Source organism: Balaenoptera ricei, chromosome 3 (assembly GCF_028023285.1).
Source record: "Balaenoptera ricei isolate mBalRic1 chromosome 3, mBalRic1.hap2, whole genome shotgun sequence".
Lineage (NCBI taxonomy): Eukaryota > Metazoa > Chordata > Mammalia > Artiodactyla > Balaenopteridae > Balaenoptera > Balaenoptera ricei.
Window position 1 is genome coordinate 81,763,904 of NC_082641.1, and position 23,451 is coordinate 81,787,354.

General features: G+C 34.9%; 2 pseudogenes; one reads left to right on the plus strand and one right to left on the minus strand.

Annotated features, from left to right (window-relative positions):
- Positions 1–267: 267 nt before the first annotated feature.
- LOC132363356 (myotilin-like) lies at positions 268–1,625 on the minus strand (annotated as a pseudogene).
- An 18,930-nt stretch (positions 1,626–20,555) lies between these two features.
- LOC132363357 (phosphatidylinositol-glycan biosynthesis class W protein-like) lies at positions 20,556–21,960 on the plus strand (annotated as a pseudogene).
- The last annotated feature ends 1,491 nt before the right edge of the window (positions 21,961–23,451 follow it).

Genomic DNA, 23,451 nt, shown 5'->3' on the forward strand with positions numbered 1-23,451 from the left:
CCAGAGAAGTAGCTCAAATGTGCAAGAGTCAAGGGATAAATAATATTATAAATATACATATCTATACATATATAGGCATTATATTTATGTGTAAATATTATACACATAATTATAGGCACAATGTTATATGTGCATGTGTATATATGTGTATATCAGTTATATTACCTAATTAAAACCATAACCTATAAATAGTTAAGAATTTATTTCAAAAATTCAATCAAATATATTACTAACAGTGTAGTCATTGTGTTTTCAATGTTGGTAAAGTTATTCAAATTTTCCACTTACATAAAGTCCAAATTGAGCTGCCAGATGCTGAAACTCTCCTTCTAAGTTAAAAGCTTGTTTCACATCCAAACCTTTGAAGTGCTAAATATTTGCTGAAAATTGGTTGAATCCATAACTGCTTAGGAGTTGGAAGAGTCTTAGGTATTATATGCAGTCATTCATTAACTTAGCTTCAGCAACTAAGTGCGTAGACACTATGTCACCCTGCATCTTCCTTATTTATATCTTTTATCAGTAAAGTAACTAATCTAGTTATCATGCTATCAGCTTATTCAGTCAGTGCTGAACTGAACCATTTCATGATTTCTTTTCCAGAGCACCTTTAGTGGAGGCACAGGTGAGATCTGGCATTCTAGCTTCACTGAGTCTCCCTCAAAAACTTCTTTGCTCTGTGGTTTGTAGATAAATATCAGTGTTCTTCTATGTTCTTTTGCAAGGATGTCCAGCTGCACAGTAAAGGTGGTTTCTCCTGCTCTGTTCATGGCAACACATGCATAAGCCCCTGAATCTGAAGCTCTGACCACTTTGAAGATGAGTGAATGAAAACCCTTTTAAGACACTATCATTTTTCAAAAAGCTTCCATTTATACACCATGACACATGAGGAGCTGGCAGTCTACTCACTTTGAAGTCCATTCTGCAGAATCTTCCTTCTTCACTTGACATGTTCTCTAGCATTTAAATGAATCATGGTGGGTAAAATTTCTCCTGGATTCCACACTGATCACTCACATCTCCCTTTGAGGATGATCTACTTCTTACTTGTGACTTAGGAACTTGTAGTCATGCACATTCTGAGTTGTGCTGTGGTATATCTTGGGCCTCAGTGTTATTTGAGCTTGAAACACAGCCATCTGTGAAACATCTTATCCTCAGATGTTACCTGTTTATTTCCATGATGAAGAAGCTGTCCTACATTTCAGTTTTCTCTTCCAAATCTTGAATCAAAGCTTATTTATTTATTTATTTATTTATTTTTGGTCCTTATGTTTCGTGGTTGGGAGTGCTTGATATGGGGCTAGCAATTGCAGTTCGGCCAAATGATGGTTGTTGATAGTTGGAGTCCACAGTGGAAGGGATTTTACTGCTGCTGTCATCAGGCTGTGGTGACAATATGGAGCCAAGGAAGCTGCCTGGAAACTGGTTATAGATGGCTGTAACCCTTTGGCTCTGGCTGGAACCAGAAAGCTGCTAGGGAGAAGCAGGAAAAGCAGAGGAGGCATGGTGATGTGAGAGCTCACTGTTGAGGGGGCAGAAAATCTTTGCTCTGTGCCCTGATGAGGATGGATGAGAATGGAAGGCTGTTCGGTCTGGCCAGAGGAGCTGGAGCTTTCCATAAAATGTATGTTTTTATATGCACTGTTTGTCTTGTGAATTATAATACTAATTAAACAAAGTAGAGGCAAAAATAATTCTTTTTTTTTTTTTTTTGGCTGCGTTGGATCTTCATTGCTGCGTGCAGTCTTTCTCTAGTTGCAGCGAGCAGGGCCTACTCTTCATTTTGGTGCGTGGGCCTACTCTTCATTTCGGTGTGTGGGCTTCTCAGTGCCATGGTTTCTCTTGTGGAGCACGGGCTCTAGGCGCGCGGGCTTCAGTAGTTGTGGCACATGGGCTTAGTTGCTCCGTGGCATGTGGGATCTTCCTGGTCCAGGGCCCGAACCCGGGTCCCCTGCATTGGCAGGCGGATTCTTAACCACTGCGCCACCAGGAAAGTCCCCAAAAATAATTTTATAAAACAGAAAGGATGAAGTCTTTCATATAGGACTTAAAGTCAATTGCCTACCAGATCTTATTAAAATATAATTTAAAACAATAACTTGAGTGTATAGAAGTATGCATTAAATCTCATAAATGATTTACAAATGGGTTATAATTTGGGGGTTACAGTAGTTTCCATTTTATTTGAATCTGTAAATACTGTGATGGATGTTTTAATTTATAAATGTCCAAGGCCTCCTTGAAAAACATTTATTTTAAAAACATTCTATTTATTTTCTCCTATGCTGATAGGTGAAAGATCAGCAATATGACATAGAGATCGGTTGTCCTAAGAGGTTAATTTAAACTAAGTGTTCTGTTTAAAAGTCTGTTTTGAACAAAAATGTTTTAATTAAGGTGTGTGTGTGTGCATCTGAATAAAATAAAATTTCATAAGTTTTGGAATGAGAAGATCTAACTGGATGCCCTTGGGCATGTCAAGGTTTATGAACTTTGATTTCTTAATTTTTAACATAAGGGAATACATACCTACTAGTGTTATCCATATGTGTGGCTCTGGCTAGTATATCGTGTTTCAACTCTCATGGCCTTTGTGACACAATAGATAGTTATGGTGCATGCCATAGACTGTTCACAGTCACTCGACCTCGTTCTCATTACATATCCTGCTAACATCACTTGAGCCTCAAGAATTTTTTTAGAAGGAAGCTACCTTTACTGAATGTTGATTTAGTAGAAACAATTCTAGGTGCATGCATACATATTATCTTATTAATGAATATGTATAATACCACGAAGTAGTTATTTTTAATTCCCATTTTCACAAATAAAAGAAACCTATGAAAAATTTACTTTTCTTACAACAAACACACATTGGTATATAGGAAAGTTAGGGGAGTTCATCTGATGTTTGTATCATCATCTTGAGTTCATCATTTTTATAATGCATGCATTTTTTAATTTAACCATACCAGAAAAATAGGTGTGTTTCTTATTCATATTTCACATATGAGAAAACAGCACACTAAAGAGCTTAAGTATCTTATTATCAAAAACAGTATTTAATTGATAAAATAAGGATTTATCCCCAAGGTCATGTGACACAAGAGCTTCCGCTCCTAACAACTACTCTTATTAGTATAGCTCAAGGTGGCAAGGTTCACAGATTAAGTGTGATCAGAAATATGTAACTACAAATCATCAAGATAAACAAAGGGCTCCTCTTTAATCTTAAAACAAATGAATTAATCTCCCTGATATTCCAAGGAATTCAGGATTTTGACTCCTATGGCATTGAAGTATAATAAAGTCATGACTATTACAATAACCATATTCTGTTTTTTATATAGATTCAAAATTAGCCAAAGATATTTTTTCCTGGCATAATCTAGAGGAATATAATTCTAATTCTCATTTATTTTAGGTACTGAATATTAAATTTTTAAAAACTTAAACTAGTACATTTTTGTTCAAGAGTCTTACTACTTTCATTCCACATTTCATTGCCCTTTATTGACTCCTTATTTCAGAGCGTAAATTTTATTGTCACTCTTGTCAAAAATAATTTTTAAAATTTTACCATGGAAACAATTATGCACATACATATAACTGATTATTATTCATCAGGAATATATCATGGTATGAAAAGAGGAAAACAGAATGCCTTGAGTCTATGAATATATTGAAATTTTAAGAATATGTTGGTTATTATATCTAACATTCAAATGGGTAATTTAAGTGTCAATATCTATCTTTTTCTATTGATCTAATCTATATAACCATCTGTCTATAAACACATTTATACACACAAGCACACATATATATGTGTATGCATATTGTTTATGTGTATTTACATAGGCACGTGCATGCACACACACACACACACACATATAGACAGAGGAAGAGAGATGACATACATTAATTTAGCCCCAATAATAATTAGATACCTAGAGTAGTAAACTGTATAAATGCTGCAAAGGAAACAATGTTATCCTTACCCTACAGAGTATTATAATGGCGACAGGAAGATTAGGAAGATAACAAAATCATTACTATCAACACATAAAACATATGTGATATAGGCAATTTCTAAATTCAAATGAATGTAAAGATTAAGTGTAGTTAATTAGAGAATACATTTTCAAGGCAATGAGTCTTATGCATGGAAGACCTCAGAAGTAGAGAATATATCTTAAAAAATGAAGTAAATTTGAGAATAATACTACAGAATGATAAACACAGAACACAGTTGGCCCTCAATATCTGCAGGTTCTGCATACATGGTTTCAACCAACCATGGATTAAAAATATTATTTTAAAAAAATCCTTAGACTTCAGTAAAGCAACTATACTCCAAACAATTTTTTTTAATTAAAACAAATTAAAAATATATATACAGTTGGGATTCAATAAATGACAGTTATCAATGACCAAAAAAAAAAATCCATAAACTTCCAAAAAGCAAAATTTGAATTTGCCACACAACAGCAACTAGTTATGTAGCATTTATGTTGTATTTACCACTCTTTACACAGTACTTACATTGCTTTAGATATTGTAAGTAATCCAGAGATAATTTTAAGTATACGGGAGGATTTGTGTAGGTTATACACAAATACTACACCATGTTCTGTAAGGGATGGCGCATCCGCAAATTTTGGCATCCAAGGGGTGGGTGGGGTGAGGGAGGTCCTTGAACCAATCCCCTGTGGGTACCAAGGAACGACTGTACTACATGAAAACACTGTATGAAAAACACAGAAAAACCTGGGTTTTATAAGAGATTCTCAGGGAATCTACTTTTGGAGAGCAGAAAGGCCATACTTAGAAATATTTATGTAGAAGACTTGGATGTTAAAATAACTTAAACTGATAGAAGTAGAACTGCTGAACAGCAGTCTATGGTGCTCAGAATGAATCTCACTGAGGAGTCACAAGAGATACTTATGTTGAGCCAGAGGCGACAATGAAGAAGTTTTGGGAAGACTGGAAGAGCACGATACACACATCCATCCTCTGAAGCCTACTTTGGTTCGTAGGACACTTCATTATCAAGGAACAACCTCACCAACAAAATTTGTTTCCCAATGTGGAATAGTAGATTGAAAAACTGGCTAAAATCCCTCAGTCTTCCTTATGTTCACACCTTTTAAATGTTGCTTTACATTTATTTCTATCAAGGAGTGAAGTTTCTCCATCTGTTGAATATGGGCTATCTGTGTGACATGGTTGGCCAATAGAATGTAGTATAAGTGACAGCATGCCAATTCTGAGTGTAGGGATCAAGTCCAGAGTCACTTCCCCTCTCTTCCTTGAAATCCTTCTCAGTTGTCATGTAAATAAGTTCCAGCTTGCCTGCAGAAGAATGAGAAAGAACAGGGAACAGAGACATCGTCCTGGCTACAGTAACTCTACTTAACCACTTCCCAGTTGACCATCCTGTTGAGCTCAGACACATGTGTGAGCCCTGCCAAGACAAGAACAACTGCCCAGATAAGGCCAGCCCAACTGCCAAGTCATAGACTCAGCAGTTAAACCACTAAGATTTGGAGTCCTTTGCTATACAGCAAAAGCTAACTGATACACACGGTCAATATCCTCCTGATGAAGGAATAAGGTTACTGTAGTTTATCACACAGGCAATCTAAATGCATTCCTATGTATATTAAAAAGTTTAATTGACACTTCACTCAATTATAAGATAAACTTCTTTTTCATCAAAATGTATTAGATAAGTCAGAGGTGTCAGTCCCGCTTCTTTAAGTTATAATTTGAAATGAATATGCATTGTGATTTTTTATTTTATTTTATTTATTTTTGGCTGCGTTGGGTCTTCGTTGCTGCACGCGGGCTTTCTCTAGTTGCGGCAAGCAGGGGTTACTCTTCGTTGCGGTGCACGGGCTTCTCATTGCGGTGGCTTCTCTTGTTGCGGAGCACGGGCTCTAGGCATGCGGGCTTCAGTAGTTGTGGCGCGTGGGCTCAGTTGCTCCGCGGAAAGTGCAATCTTCCCGGACCACAGATGGAACCAGCGTCCCCTGCATTATCAGGCAGATTCTTATTGCCTGCCATTGAGCCACCAGGAAGTCCCTGCACTGTGATTTTAGTCTCCAGTGAGTTTGCATTACTGCTTTTGCCATATGAACAACAGGAGCTTTGTTGATTGTCCAGTTCACTTCTGGAATAATCACTATACAACCAACTTCTGGTTTTAAATCATTTTACATTAGAATGCCACACAACTGTCTAAAACATCAAAGAGAAGAAAGGAATTATTCTGCAAAAACATTTTGTATATTTTTAGTTAGGCTTAGTGTAACTCCAGATTGAGAAGCTTTCTAACATTTCACATAGTTGCCTTTCTTTGCAGACTCTGTATGTATGTATGTGCATGTGTGCATCAAATAATGAACGGTAATATAAAGTAAATTGCCTTTCTTATGGTCCAATGTTAATTAAAACCAAACGTCCCTTCCACAATGCAGCTAATGTACATTAATTATTCTGTCTTGTGCAGATGTGACAAGAGGGAACATGCAATTATTAAGGGGGAAAAAAGTACACATTGTAACAATAATTGTCTGCAATGTGAAATACTATTGCTTTTCCCCTATGAGTAACTTGAATACTTGCCAAATAATCCTCTCTCCACCATTTAAATAATGTAAATTGTTCTTTCACAATAATATATACTTAGAATTACCTTTTTATAGAGTTAAACTGAAACATGTTTATTTCCATTTACCTTCCTTCCACAGTTTTAAACAACGCAAAAATCACAATAAGTTTTTAATGTTTTCTATTGGCATAAATTTAAACATAAAAGATGAGTGTTATTTTATAGAAGAAAGAGCACTGATAGCAGTCATAGTTAACTTTGAATGCTACCCTTTTCTCTTTAAACTTGAGAAAATCTTTTTACTTTTCAGAGATTATTAAGTTGGAATACGAATACCTACAAGGGTAGTAGATGGAAAGTGATTGAAAAGATTATGAGATAACATGTATAAAGTGACCAAATCACAAATGATCTTTCCTATATTGCTCTGTTATTAGGAACAGAAATTAAATCCATTGAGATAAATTTAGATTTTCAGATATTTGAACTCTCAATCTCAAATTATCTTTGTCTTTTAAATCCTTTACTAAAGAACACTTTCTCTGCTTCTAAATAATATTATATGATAAACATTTGAGGACCTCAATCAAATGCTGATATATCAGAAAAAGAAACTTTCTGAAGGACAACCACTGTCTCCCAGAGACTTTGTGTTCCCTACCCAAAGGAGAAACTGGTGTTCCCCAAAGTGATGATGAAAAGCATGATTGAAAGGCAGAAATACAGTGGAGACCATTTTCGGCCCAGCACTGTGGTAGTTTCTCTGCAGCTCTGTTCCACAGACCATTTTTCAGTTTTCTGAAAGTCAGGTGTCATTTCTGGTAGGGACTTTTGATTCTGACATTAGCTTCTGTGGTGGCTTCAGAGGAAGAGGTTGCCCTAGTGAATCATCTCTTCATCGTGGAAATTATTCCTGGACCCTGAGTTAGAATCTGGTTTTTGGCCTTCAGCATTTCTATCAGTTTTGGAGTCACTTAATTCCCTGTACTGAATATCTTTCTTGTTAAAAAACCTAGAGATTTTTCTTAGAGATTTTTCTATCTCTTGGATTAATCCCTGACTGATACAGCTTCAAAATATTTTTGATAAGGAATAAATTTGTCCAACATAGAGTGATTGTAGGAGAGAAACAATGATCAAGAGCTAGGTTAGATTTAGATTATAGAGATTTTTGAATGCATTGGTAAGGAAGTGGAATTTTTCTAAAATTCATGAGAAACCATTTGAGCAGAGAGATAGGATGATCAATATGTATTTTAAGAAGATGATTCTGGAACCTATGCATGGAGTAAATGGAAGGATGATAGACTGGAAGCAAGTGGTTTGATCCAGTGAAAGCTGTTGGAGCCGACATCAATCACAGCATAGAATAAAAGACAATCCTCTGAAATAACAGCTCTTTCACAAACAACAGGCATACAACTGTTTTTAGCACCACCAGAAAAATAACCAAGAACAACCCTTATAATTTTTTCTTCGTATTACAGCTAACAGCTGTCATTTTGTTTAATGCTTTAAGGTTACACTTACAATAGCTTTCCCAGATGACATGGGCATGGCAACATGCAAATGAATGGCTATGAGGCGCACACGTCAAATATCATTTTCTCTGACAGGTGGTTCCTGGCAATATACATCAGTTCTTAAAGCTTAAATATACCTGTTGTTTTCATTAAAACTATGAAACACTGGAAGAAAAGAAAACAACTTGAATATTTCTCAGTGATAAAACCAAGCACCCAGCTTGGAATAAGTACTCAGCACACATTAGTTCTCTTACTTTCCATCATACCTACAACACTGAAAACACCCTGATATTCCAAGCCAAAGCCAGGTATGATCTGAGACTAAAATGTGCCCTTTGTCTATGGAATACCCAAGCAATTCTGTGACCATTGAGCAAACTGACTTAAGTGTCATTTGAGAAGATAAATATCCCCTGGTGCTTCAGGAAAAAGGAAAGATAAAATCCAAATATAGGGTCAGGGGGAAAAACAGCTTTCTGAAGAATAAAACACTTGAGATGGGCCTTGAACCAAACATGGAAGAGTAGATGAAAATGGTATGATGAAAGGTACTTGCAAACATGGGAAAAGAAGGATATAAGGATTTAGTTAATGGAGGTTGGACCTATATTGTGGAGGAGAGAAAATGGCTTGCTGAGAAATCAGTATTTAATTGGCAGACTACAGAAAAACTTTAAAAGATTTTAAGTGGAGAATTGATCAAATAAATAATTTATAATAAAATGTTGGTATCAACACAACATTTACTGATGGAATTCCTCTGAAAGATATGTCTAACTTTGCCTCTATAGGGTTAGTCTATACAAAGGTTTTCCAAAAAAATTTTTGCCAACATTTACAAAATTGGACATATCACAATTACAAAGTGCAGACTTAGGATTTTTTTAGGGTTTATTTGAAATCAGAAGATACATAAACAGAAAGCATAAACTCCTACTCAGCAATTGTAGTAGGTTTAGAGATAAAGGCTTAGTATCATATTCTGAGACACTGGAATTAGCAGCTGTGGCTCCCTCTGCTCTGCATTTATGCTTTCCACCAGTACATTTCATTTATCCATGGCTTTGGTATATCTGAGACAGATGAAATCTGATAGCTGTATCCCCATTCCTAGAATATATCCTACCCCATATAAGTCCAAAAAGTACCTTCAACAGTCCAATACATTTGTCCATCACAGGATTTTCAGTACAGGCATACCTTGTTTTATTACACTTTGACTCATTGAAGGCTAGATGACGGTTAGCATTTTTCAACAATAAAGTATTTTTTAATTAAGGTGTGTACATTTTTTTTTTTTTTTTTAGACATAATGTTCTTGCACACTTAATAGACTATGGTACAGTGTAAACCTAACTTTCATATGCACTGGGAAACCAAAACATTTGTGTGACTTTCTTTAACTCGATGTTTGCTTTATTGTGGTGGTCTGGAACCAAACCTGCAATATATCTGAGGTATGCCTGTACTATTATCCACATAAGTTGATAAAATGTTTATTTCAAGTCTATTTTCTCAGGCAATTGTTCTGGTTAACAATAAGCAAGAATGTTTATGGATTTAAAAATTTAAGTTTAGAAGTCAAACTTTATATTTGATTATGCCTTCGTATTTATTATTTTAAAGAAAGTTTAAATCCATTTCCTGTATTATCAAAGGAGAGGGAAAGACTCTCATTTAAAAGTTGTATACTCAAAGAATGCTAATTTATTACATTGATGAGCTATAATAAATTGTGTCTCCATGTTTATTTAATTTCACTTCATATTTAAATATTACATGAATATTTATCACTATAGTGAAAAATTTTGCATTAAAATAATTACTTTTTGATTATAATACATAATAATTTTAGCTAAATGAGTGTCTCTGTATGAAGGCACTTGATTAGGCATATATGTGTCCTTGATCATAAAAATAGTCAGGGGGTTTTTGGAAGTTTGGAGGTGCATAGCTGAGACATTTAGAATACTACAATTTTGACACTGTTGGGGTTACGTGATTGCTTTCTGACTAACTATAAGGTAAAGTCAAGGGAAAGGCAAAAATGAAAAAGGACACAGATGGGCATGATGCTCCTGCTGGCTGGAAAATCAATTCCTGGCACTTGAAGGGAGCAAAGGAGGAGAAGGGATTTCCATATCTTAGAGACATGCTGTGTCAACCAGAAGCTCAAGAAAACACAGGTGACATAAAAGTAGATCTTTCTGGATTTTGTAACTTTCAAGTTCTAATTTGGTAGGTTTGCACCGACTGTTTACATAGCCATTGAGTCAGGCCCACAAGCTTAAAAATAATTATTTGCTCTCCGAAATAATTTCATAAAATAAACCAAGTCTTCAGCCTTTAAATCAAAGAATAATATAGTGTTAAAATTATGCCATTGCTAAGTGTGCATGTACATTCTGTAGAATTAAGGCTTTCTGCTGGTAGTTTTGTTATTTTGACCCAGGATACCAGGAACATCTCACCAATCACCTCTGATGGTCCTCACTTGAAAACACACACATACACGAAGAGATGGATATACAAAAGAAATAATATACAAATTAAAATTCCAGGGTATTAGCATATAAGCTAAAGTCACACCATGAAACAGGTCTGGTAAAGGCTGTGATGCAGTACATAGTTTAATGGAAGCCCTTACTTTCCTTGTTTCTTAAACTTGGGCTTTATTTTCTTCATCTGCCTCCCTAACAGGAATCAAAGTAGCAGGGCAAGTGAGATCATCAGATATGTACAGCCAACAGCCCACTTAGGCAAACCTTAACCATACCAAAGTGGATGGTACACAAAGGAAGTGGAAAATATAAAAGAATGGAGGAAGCACCACAGCTGTAGCACAATGATCTCACCTTCTAAAAAGTATCACCCTATTAATTCCTTGGACTCAAGCAATTTGATCTGTAGCTTCTCCTCTACAGGAAGTGCTGGGGGTGGCGGAAAGAAGGAAGTAAAAGCATTATTCTAAGCCTTCTTTTTGCCCCTCTACCCTCATATTGCCTGTTTCTATTCATTTTAGAAGTTCTGTTTATGTCTTAATAGATAAAATTAACTTCCTAGAATCATCAGCACACAGATTATTTGTATCCAGGTTTATAGATATTAAGTATATCCTCTGAAAGTGTACTGTTTCTAAAGAAAAGGAAAAAGCATTTCAGAAAAAGGCCATTAGTGAAAAGACACAAAACTTTAGCATCTTGCCATCTCATTTTGAGATGCAGTTCTGGACTTTAGGAATTTCAAATTATTCCTCTGATTCGCAGACAAAGCAAAGCTCAGTGAGGCAGTATTCTTCATTAAGAAACGGTTAACTCAGTAATGGTCTGGGCCAACTGGAGAATGAAGAAAAGCAATTTAAAAGAGCACAGGATCTGTTTTAAGAATAATCACTTGTTCACCATATAAAATGAATAATTTAATGGCCATTAGGCACAATTATTATAGGTGGGCAAAGGCAAATGGAAAATTGTATATTTTCATGGATGCTAATTGCATCTTGGTTGAGGAAGAGAAATTCATGCATTTGCTGAATTGAACTACCATATTAAGACAAAACAACTATTTGGTTGCTTGTGAACTCATCAGAGCTTTAAATTACACATCGATCTATCTTTTTTCTAGTTTTTAACATTTTATTATGTAAAATTATATAAATACACCAAGCATCCAGATTCAACAATTAATAAGTCACGGCAAATACTGTTTCACCTAAATCCCCACCCAATTTCTCCAATTACCCCACTCAGATTATTCTGATTAAGATTTATACATCCAATCATTTACTCTGTAAATTTTTATATTGAGTTATCCTTATGTTCAGTTTTGATACCAATTCTGAGTTCTCATTTTTTTCCCAAATGACTGAAGCAAAGGAAGTGAGCCACATTTACCAACATATATCAACCACACAGCTTTTCTTTTATGAACACACTATTGTGGCTGATTCGTGAGATAAAGGTATTGAACATATTTCAGGCTGCCTCAAGTGCTTGTCATCATTATTTCTGTATATTACTTATAAAGGGGCTCAAAGAATGCTTGTAGAATGAGTTCAGAGAATCTATAATTTATGACCAATTACTCTCATAAAATTCATGTCAATATTACATATGAAAAAACACTTATAATATAAAAGCTATAACAGTGTCTACCACATATTGTCAGAATTAAATTTGACAGTGCCTATACAGCACTTAACAAGTACTGACTTGTGATGTACTATTAAATATTTGAACTTAATATTCATGTTGTTGTTTGTTATTAAAAGTGATTTTGTAATAGTAAGCACAAAGGAACGAGGATCTGCAAACTTTTCTGGGGAAGACTTGACCACCTGATCATTCATGGAAAAAGAACTCTTCAAAACCTTAAAAACACTTTAGAGATTAGATTTATTTCTTCTGTACCAATGGTACCAAAAATAGCCTAGCACCCACTATATTGATACTCCAACCACAGTCGTAGAACCTTAGTTTTTTTTTCTCAGTGTAGGACCTCCAAATACTCTGGATATCAACTATGTAAATATTCTAAGAGTGATGATCAATAGAGCTATTGCTCTCTTCCCCTTGAAAATTTGCCTAGAATCCCACTAATTAGTGAGGCAGTATGCTCTTGCTCTAGAGCTCTAATCTCTACATATAAGAGTGTCACCCTGGGAGAGAAATTGGACAGAGAAGCGGGAGAGTGAATACAGTTCATTACTAAGAAAAGTACATCAATCGATCTAGAAAAATTATTAAGAGAAAATAGAATTGAAATTTTGGTTAGATATTTCAGTAGCATAAACCATGCTCTCTCCTGAAAGATACTAGCAATCTAGTTGTGTAATGGACTCTAACACACATGAAATAATTTGACAACAATGTTACACTACCTACTTTAGTTCCAAAATATAAATGTGGTATTAAAGTCCATAATTAAAACTTAACTCATAGACAGTTCTCCAAAGAAGACATACAGATGACCAAAAAGCACATGAAAAGATGCTCAACATCACTAATTATCAGAGAAATGCAAATCATAACTACAATGAGGTGCCACTCCACACTGGTCAAAATGGCCATCATTAAAAAGTCTACAAACAATAAATGCTGGAGAGGGTGTGGAGAAAAGGGAACCCTCCTACACTGTTGGTGGGAATGTAAATTGGTACAAACACTATGGAGAACAGTATGGAAGTTCCTTAAAAAACTAAAATAGAACTACCATATGATCCAGCAATCCCACTCCAGGGCATATATCTTGAGAAAACCATAATCCAAAAGGATACATGCACCCCAATGTTCACTGCAGCACTATTTACAATAGCCAAGACATGGAAGCAACCTAAATGTCCATCGACAGATGAATGGATAAAGAAGATGTGGTACAAATATACAATGGAATACTACTCAGCCATAAAAAGAATGAAATAATGTCATCTGCAGCAACACGGACGGACCTAGAGATTATCTAAGTGAAGTAAGTCAGACAAAGACAAATATCATATGATATCACTCATATGTGGAATCTAATTTTTAAAAAAAGATACAAATGAACTTATTTACAAAACAGAAGCAGACTTACAGATATCAAAAACAAACTTATGGGGCTTCCCTGGTGGCGCAGTGGTTGAGACTCTGCCTGCCAATGCAGGGGACACGGGTTCGAGCCCTGGTCTGGGAGGATCCCACATGCCGCGGAGCGACTGGGCCCGTGAGCCACAATTACTGAGCCTGCGTGCCTGGAGCCTGTGCTCCGCAACAAGAGAGGCCACGATGGTGAGAGGCCCGCGCACTGCGATGAAGAGTGGCCCCCACTTGCTGCAACTGGAGAAAGACCTCACACAGAAACGAAGACCCAACACAGCCACAAATAAATAAATAAATAAATAAAATATTTAAAAAAAATAAAAAAACAAACAAACAAAAAAACAAACTTATGGTTACCAAAGGGGAAACACTATGGGGAGAGATAAATCAGGAGCTTGGGATGAACACATACACACTGTTATATATAGGATAGATGACCGACGGGGACCTACTGTATAGCACAGGGAACTCTACCAATATTCTGTGATAACCTATATGAGAAAAGAATCTAAAAAAGAATTACTATATGTATATGTATACCGGAATCACTTTGCTGTACACCTGAACCTAACACAACATTGTAAATCAACTATACTCTAATAAATTTTTTTTAAAACAATCTATAAAAAATATATAATACACACAAGAAATATATAAGAATATATATGATTATAAATGGATCCACAATAAAAATTAGTGGCCCTTAACTGAAGTATGGTCAGAATTCATCCCCAGAAATTGTGATTATGTAACTCTGAACTAGATCCTCAAGAATTCATACTTTAAAAAATGTCTAGAGGAAATTTTGATAAAGACTCCTTATTGAATGACACTGGTATGAAGACTATGATGTGAGCTGTACATGTCTACAATGTACAACACAATATATCTGCAAAAATCATCTCCAGAAGAGGTAGCATGTCACCGTATGCCTCCATGGTTTCCCTGATTGGCCTGTCAAAACTATGTATGTGACTAGCACATAACAAGCACTAAATTAATATTTGATTAACTTTTTATTTATTTATTTTGATTAACTTTTTATTTATGAAGCAATGAAAGAGAAGTTAGATTTTATTGAGTCCGTCAAATAGAATATCAGTGAGAAAACTGACCAAATATCATGATTCACAGTGAATTAAAGAAAAAAAATTCATTAAGCAAATGAGAGAGCAAAAATCTAAGGCTCAGGTTTATTGCATGAGATGTACTGAGTGTAGGTGAAATCTACAGCATGGAGACTCAAGGTAGGGCCAGAATAGATACATAAATATTTTCCATGGATGTATATATATTATTTTAAGAGGTCTTTCTGGAAACATTGTTAAAAATTAATCTAAAAAGTGACTTCTGCTATTCAGATCGGAATAAAATCTTCATTGTACATTAGAAACTCAAGATTTGTCTCAAACGATTATGAAAGTTGCACTAATTATTTTAGAAGGCCAACATATATGTCAGAGTTAAAAACATAATGTCTTAACCAACTACATAAAAATTAGCACCTTGTTAACAGATTTTTCTCTCAGTATATTTGTTCATTATATGCTTGGTTTGTGTGCCCTTTTTAATCAAATGACTGCAATAACTATCAATATAGTACCTAAATATATTACCTGCCACGTATAATCAGAATATACTAAACTTTATCATATAACATTTTTACCTAATATTCAATACACTTAAAAAAATTTTTTTTTAAATTATAGCTAACTTGAATAGCTTACATCTTGCATCACATTAGGTTCTGTATTGCTTCAGTACTAAATTTTGGTGTGCCCTAAGTGCTCAATTTTACAACGAAATGAAAACACCATAGAAAAACAGTCCTATTACTGTGGGAAATGTGCCAACTACTGTATGTGTAGTTTCTGCCTAATACTCTAAGGGACAAGATTTATCTCCTGGTCTGAGACCTCTTCCAAATATGGAGATAGAAGCAAGAACCAATTAAATATCAGGCAAATATTTGATCATATTCTGAACCATGTTATTAATAAGCTGAACTGATTTCATTCCACTCTCTTGCTGAGTTGCCTGCATGCCTCAGTCCACTTGGGCATGGTGGAGGTTAGGGTTGATTTTTTAGAGAAATGTATATAATGTTCTTTACTTTCTGTGTTAGTAAACCAATGATAGCCAGTGGCAACCCTGAACAGACTTTGTAATTACAGTGGAGCCCATTTTCTGATATTGTCTAATAAATTAGTGAAGAAACCTCAATAAATGTTCAGAGTTCATCCATATTCTTTCAGATATTTGTCTCTAAAGCCTCAGGCAATAAACAAAATCACATTTAAATAATTTTTTAAAAAGCCATTCCAGATATTGCTATGTCCTGACATGCTTTTTTTTTTTTTCTAAAATGCTCCAGGTGTCCATATCTTGAGAACTGTATAAGCCAGTCTTTAATAGAAAGTTTCATTTAGGGGGAAAACAGCATAGGGTAGAAGTGGCAATTTTTTTTTTCCACCCAGGTCTCAGTGAAGAGTGAAAACTCACTTAAGTGAAAATGAATGTATCATCTGCAAAGACTTTTTTGAGACATAAATATTTTTATTAACAAGGCATCAAGGAAGTCAATTTACTGATGATTTATGGATGATCATTTCACATATTTAAGTTAAAGAGACATTTATTAAACACCTGCTAGGGCTGAAGCACTATATTCAGTACTTTAGACCTGCCCCAGGAAAGATTATTACAGTGAGAAAACAGAAAAATATGTAAGCATAGAAGAGGGACTCTTAGCATACCCTGGAAGGTTTTAGGATGTTTTTTATATGACCTTTGCCATTAATAAAACCTATCTCAAGTATAAACGTATAATTACTTGTATAAGTTCATTATTTCTAGACTGCAAGGTCCATGAGGATGGTGGAAAAGTCTATTTTTGACAGCTTTACCTCCAGAGTCCAGCATAGTATTTAGCACACAGTAGGCACTCTGTTTGTTAACTAAAATAGCAAGTAATATGAGTTCTGTGTAAGTTGTGATCAAAAGATAAGTTAACATGTCAATCTAAAACTCTCTAACTATCCCTCCCCACCACCATTTCACCCTGATAACCATAAGTTCTTTCTCTAAGTCTGTGAGTCTGTTTCTGTTTTGTAAATAAGTTCATTTGTGTCAATTTTTTTTAGATTCTGCATATAAGCGATATCATACAATATTATTTAAAATGGATTACCAACAAGGACCTACTGTATAGCACAGGGAACTCTGTTCAATATTATGTAACAACCTAAATGGGAAAAGAATTTGAAAAAGAATAGATACACGTATATGTATAACTGAATCACTTTGCTGTACACCTTGAAACTAGGACATAACAAAATAAAAAGTTAAAAAAAAAAGATAAGTTGAATTAGCTGGGCAAAAATGTTTGCTGGGAAGGGCGAAGTTGAAGTGAAAGAAAGATGGGGTAGGATATTTGTGATAAGGCCATGTTACACTGAGTGGCGATCACAAGCCAAGGTATGAAGACTGATAGGTGTGGGGTGCCACATATGATATAGTTCCAAACAGGGCATTCCTGGAGATGGAAGCTTGAAAGTTAACTAGGGTTTATCCAAAACATGATAGGCTATGTTTCCCTTGGTAAGGAGCTAAAATCCATGCCAGGACAAAGAGGGCTTAAACTTGCACTAATACTATCACTACCTTCTCAAATAAACCAAACAGGCTTAATTATTTTGTCACTGATCAAAGCACACTTTCACGCTGAGCCAATATGGTCTCTGAACAATGGATTTAAGCCAAAAATAGAAACCTTTTTTGCTGAGCCTGATCAGGACAAAGCGAGGCTGTACAAGTTTTTCACTAGGGAAGTAACAGCATCAAATGTGTGGTTTAGCTTACATTTTGTGTAAGGTTGACAAGAGATACTCCATGCAGTGAGATAATTTATGAAGTAAATCTTTTGTGGTAGGTTGACAAGAGATACTGCATGCAGTGAGATAATTTATGAAGTGAATCTAATAATTTATATGAAATATAAATAAAATACTCTATATTAAGGAAAAATGCTATATGGAGCCTTGTTTTGTAACTGTTGATTGATTTATCCATTGCCATTTTAGTCAATTTTCTAACATATTTATTTGTTCAGTTTTTATTATTTCTTCCTTCTCCTTTTTATTCCTTTGTAGTAGAACTTATAGTTTATTTTAATTCCATAAGAAATTGTTTTTACTGTTTATATACTCAGTAAGATTTCAAGGTACTGGACTTCCCTTCTGGAAATTGGGTTAAATATTTTAATATCTACAGTCTTTTATATATGGCTTATTCCTTTAAGTCTTCTGATAGAACATTCTCATACTACATGAGCTGCCCTAGATTAAAACAGAGCTTACTTTGGGTATAACTCATTGATTAGTATTTTCTTATGGAAACAAATAAACTACATCCTTTTAAACAAATTCCCTATGATAATTTTCATTTTACTTGTCTGGAGAGAATGAAATATGTTTATTAATATTACCTCCATTTTAATTATTTTTCTTTATTAAATATAAATCTGCATATATTCTAAAGAAAGGTTTACTATGTGTTTTAACTCTCAGATATAATTAATTAATTTTATTCCAATGCATTTTTCTTTCAGATAGTTTTGATGAAAGGGAGAGCAACTGCCTGTATACATTATTTTTTTCATTTGCAATGTTTAAAAAATGGAGGTGATAGAAAGATATTGTCTTACAAAAATATATCGCACAGAAAACTAGAACCAAATGCCCAAAGACTGGCAAACAAAAGCTGTAAATCAGAGGTTGAAAGTTTGATTTCACAGTTTTCTAATATTTATCACTTCACAATCCATCACAAAGTTGTTGATCTAAAAAAACCTAGGATCAGGTATCTAACAGACTGCAGTTTTGTTCACAGTATTTCCATAGCAGTGAGTTTTCACTTTTCTACTTAAAGATTTCCAAATATTCATGCCTAATTATACTAGTACAGTACCATATTATTGATCAAATATTTTTCCCCATAATCATTTTAACAATAACATCTAAATACTTCAGTTTAAGCCTTATACATTCTTTCCTCAACACATTTTTCAGAGTCCTTGAATACAATAATACGCAAATAATCTGTTTCTTATGACACTTTCACCCACTAACTTTAGCATCTTCAATGGATCTTGTATACAATATTTCTTTCTCTGGTATTTGCCTAATGGAAATTTCCTATTTCCATTGTTCCTGCTACATTCTACTTTAAGAAAGAGCTGCTCTTCTCCATTATTTTTTTCAATTATTCATTTTTATAAGGAGGATCATGAATGAATATTTACATTAGTCCACAGTTTATCCATAATTTGTATATCCATAATTTATCATAAACTGTTCAAAAATGAATATTGTTATTTATTTTGTTGCTCAAATTGTCCCAGATTTGGCCATTAAGATCTTCATGTTGGTGCTAGTGTCTTTTTTTTATGACTTTACTATATTTTTGAGCACTTCATTAATTAGCATCCTGATGTTCTAGGCTTACCTTGTAATTCACCTAACCTCACAAGATTTTTCCAAGGAGTCCTGATTTTTTTATTGGAAAATAGTATTTAGAAAGCAAGGTTTGGATGGTAGGTGTGCTCACTGCCATTAGATACTGTTCCTACATACGAACATGTATATCTATATATTTCTATGTCTACCCATTTGTGTGAGAGAGTGTGTGTGTGTGTGTAATCACACTGATAACTCTCATTCCAATCTATCACTATAGGGATCACTCTAGCCTTCCTCCTTTCCTTATTTGTAATTGTTTTCTCTAATAGTGTGAAACCTGGCTGTCATGCACAATATTTTTACTTACTGTAGTGACACACGTAAGTAAAAATGAAGATGTTTCAGAATCACAAATTCTCCTGTAAGAAACGAATTTATTAACTAGAGTTAATAATCAACTATATTTCAATAAAATTTTTTTTAAAAAAGATTAATATGGAGTAAGGCCAATAATTTGTCAAACCACTGACAGAACAAATTAGTACTCAGTTACAAAATATTTCAATTATGTTTTCAAATTAATGATTCCTAATAGTATTTTTAATTTAAATAAATATGTGAAGCAAAGGACTTTGAGCCTGTGATTACTTACACAACCTACTCATCTTTAAGGATTTAGCTGAAAAAAATTGGGATGAAAAAACAATAGAGAGATAAATAAATGTAGACACAGGCATACATCATTTTCTTGTGCTTTGCTTCATTGCGTTTTGCAGATATTGCTTTTTTTACAAATTGAAGCTTTGCGGCGACCCTGTGTCGAGCAAGTCAATTGGCACCATTTCTCCAACAGCATGTGCTGACTGCAAGTCTCTCACATTTTGGTAATTATCATAATATTTCAAACATTTTCATTATTATTATTTTTGTTATGGTGAGCAGTGATCAGTGAGCTTTGATGATACTATTACAATTGTTTTGGGGCACCACCAATCACACCTATATAAAATGGCAAACAATCAATAAATGTGTGTGTTCTGATTGCTCCACCAACAGGCAGTTCCCCCGTCTCTCTCGCTCTCCTCAGGCCTCCCTATTCCCTGGGACACAATATTGAAATTAGGCCAATTAATAACCCTACAAATGCCTCTAAATATTCAAGTGAAAGCAAGAGTCACACATTTCTCACTTTAAATCCAAAGATAGTACTGATTAAGCTTGGTGAGGAAGGCATGTCAAAAGCTAAGATAGCTGCATCAGCCAGAAGCACTGCGTGGAAGGCAGAAGCTTACATGGCTCTCTGCAGCGGGGCACCGAGACCATCAGGAGCACGTGAGGAAGAAGAAAAAATGTCTTCTGTCCTCTACTCTGTATCCTGTGTAGAGGGCTCCTGATCATTCTCTCACAGCATTTACGTTCTTCTTCACATACCTGGAAAACTCTATTCTTCGTTCACTTTGCTTTCCTAATAGTTCCTCTAGTGACCACTTTGACCATTTTCTCTTCATTTGTCCTCCTCGAGGACCTCGTTGTAATTATCTTGGGGGCAGGGCTGCTCTATGAAATATACTGCGGGAGAACTTGCTATGCCAGAATGCCTGTCCAGAAAATCCTTGAAAAATTCTTGGAAGTCAGTCCCAGCCATCTCTGTTTCCGTGTAATTAACAGTGCATTTACTGCTGTTGCCATTTTGGCTGTGGACTTCCCACTTTTTTCCAGAAGATTTGCCAAAACCGAGCTCTATGGGATAGGAGCAATGGATTTTGGAGTAGGAGGCTTTATTTTAGGGACTGCAATGGTTTGTCCAAAGGTTAGGAGAAAATATACAAAAGGGTCCAGACTTTGTTATCTTATAAAGTCATTGTACTCTGTTTGGCCATTACTTTTCCTAGGAATGGGACGATTAGTCATTATAAAATCCATAGGCTATCAGGAACATTTAACTGAGTATGGAGTTCACTGGAACTTTTTCTTTACCTTAATAGTTGTGAAATTGATAATCCTAATGCTATTGATTATTTTTCCCCTAAATAAATCCTGGATTGTGGCCATCAGCATTACTGTATTATACCAGCTAGCCTTTGATTTTACCCCACTGAAACAGTTAATTTTATATGGCACTGATGGCAGTGGCACAAGGGTTGGTTTATTAAATGCCAACCGACAAGGAATAATTTCTACCTTGGGGTACGTGGCAATACATATGGCTAGTGTTCAAACAGGGTCATACGTGCTTAGAAAAAGATCACATATCAAAGACTGGATAAAAGTAGCATATTGTATTCTACTGACAGCCACTGGCCTCTTCATATCTCTTTACATAGTTTAGGTAAATGTAGAAGTAGCATCGCGAAGAAAGGCCTATTTAGCCTTTTGTATTCGGATAGTTGCTTCCTGCATGATCCTTCTTAGGAGTTTATTACTGGGTGATATAATTTTGATTTTTGCCAAATTTCTAATTTAAGGGGCAGCAGTATCAGGTTCTTAGAAACTTATCCAGTCACCTACTGCAAATAAAAAGCATTCAGAATTTCTAGTCTCTGAAGCTGAAAGAAAGGAACCCACTCTTTGTTTAATCACAGCAATGAACAGAAACCAGTTAATTTTCTTCTTGCAGTCAAATGTAACAACTGCCCTAGTCAACCTGTTGGTAGATACATTACACAGCTGTACCTTGTAGGCCTTATTTGTGCTCAATCTCTACAGGTTTACCAACTGCTAACTGCTTAATTATATATGTGCTACACTTGTAAGATAAGACAATAAAATTTTGGTGATCAATATGGGTAGTATATGCTTTGAGCAATATTATTTTTTTTTTCTGTCTGAACGTACACTTTTATTATTTTTTTGAATTTTTGAATTTTATTTAATTTATTTTTTTATACAGCAGGTTCTTACTAATAAGAACCTAACTGAGAAATATTATTTTAATGAGGAAGAATAAATATAAAATGTGAAGAAAATGGGCTTTTGGCAACCCAGGGTTAACTGTATTTTATTATAAAATTAAGTTTCACTCCTACTCTAACAGTAGTGATGCTTAATATTTTAAATGTATCTCAACACTATGTAAAACAAACCAATACCAAAGAAACATAGCCTTGTGACTTGTTAGAATACTTATAAATTTCAGTATTTTTTCCTTAAAAGAATTTTTGTTGGAGTCTAGTTGATTTACAATGTTGTGTTGGTTTTAGGTGTGCAGCAAAGTGAATCAGTTATACATATACATATATCCACTCTTTAAATTTCAGAATTTTAAAGAAACTGTTGTGTTTACAGTTGTGCCACTGGAAGACTGGAGGGTGGGGAGGAGGATTTTTACTTTCCATCTTATATCACGTATTATCATTCTGTATTTTTTATTGTATGTATTTTATAATATTTACATTAAAATATCTCAGTTGTGGAATTGTCACACAAAAAAAGCCAAGACAGGCTGAAAACTAGGCCACTTGTACCAGTTAGCCAAGTTGTGGATGCAAAGAAAAGTTCTTGCAGGAAATTAAAACTGCTACTCCACTGAAAACACAAATGAGAAGAAAGTGAAACAGCCTTATTGCTGATATGTAGAAAGCTTTAGTGGTCTGGATAGAAGATCAAACCAGCCACAACATTCCCTTAAGCCAAAACCTAGTCCAGAGCAAGGCCCTAACTCTCTTCAATTCTATGAAGGCTGCGAAAGGTGAGGAAGCTGCATAAGTAGTTTGAAGCTCCAGATTTGCTTCATAAGGTTGAAGGAAAGAAGCCGCCTCCATAACATAAAAGTACAAGGTGAAGCAGCAAGTGCTGATGTAGAAGCTGCAGTGGGTTATCTAGAAGATCTAAGATAATGAATGAAAGTGGCTACCCTAAACAAACAGATTTTCAATGTTAATAAAACAGGTTTATATTGGAAGATGCCGTCTGGGACTTTCATTGCTAGAGAGAAGTCAATGCCTGGCTTCAAAGCTTCAAAGGACAGTCTGATTTTCTTGTTAGAAGCTAGTGCAGCCCAAGACTTAAAATCAAAGCCAGTGCTCATTTACCATTCTGAAAATCCTAGGGCCCTTAAGAATAATGCTAAATCTACTCTGCCTGTGCTCTGAATGCAACAACAATGCCTGGATGACAACATCTGTTTACAACATGGCTTACTGAATATTTTAAGCCCACTGTTAAGACCTATTGTTAGGAAAAAAAAAAAAAAAAAACAGATTCCCTTTCAAAAATATTACTGCTCATTGACAATACACCTGGTAGTCACCCAAAAGCTCTGATGGAGA